The 400-nt window shown below is 37.0% G+C and overlaps 1 long non-coding RNA gene across 1 annotated transcript in view; it reads right to left on the bottom strand.

Annotated features, from left to right (window-relative positions):
• Window positions 1–27: 27 nt before the first annotated feature.
• The window catches only part of LOC113341822, a 959-nt gene continuing 586 nt past the window's right edge, over window positions 28–400 (bottom strand). Inside the window, exon 4 of the long non-coding RNA XR_003356158.1 lies at window positions 28–145. This is a non-coding gene — a long non-coding RNA (uncharacterized LOC113341822). The remainder of the gene's footprint in view (window positions 146–400) is intronic.

Here is a 400-nt window from a genome sequence, read left to right on the forward strand (position 1 = left end):
AAATGCAGAGTTTCACCGAGGCCACTCTGCAAGCGTGACTACTACAGCTTTTGCAGGCTCCAAGATATCTAGTGCTTGTGCTTCTACATTTTCTCCTTCTCCCTTTTATAATGTTGCACACAGAGAATACCATTGGCAGACCCTCCTGCAAACACAATTGACCAATTGAAGAACTTGGTACATTCTGTAGAGCATAATATACTCAAAAAAAAAGTAGAAATATAGTAATTCGGTAACTGGTGCAAAAGCAATGAGGAATATATATCCTGAAGTATTTGTTTTGTTAGCTGTTCCAGTATTCTTAAGATTATGCTTTGCATAAAGATTCCAAACTATGAAATTGAAACCAAGATATCAATGTGCTTACAAAAGACTAAGAAATGCCAAGAAGGGCCATACA

Source organism: Papaver somniferum, unplaced genomic scaffold (assembly GCF_003573695.1).
Source record: "Papaver somniferum cultivar HN1 unplaced genomic scaffold, ASM357369v1 unplaced-scaffold_31675, whole genome shotgun sequence".
Classification (NCBI taxonomy): domain Eukaryota; kingdom Viridiplantae; phylum Streptophyta; class Magnoliopsida; order Ranunculales; family Papaveraceae; genus Papaver; species Papaver somniferum.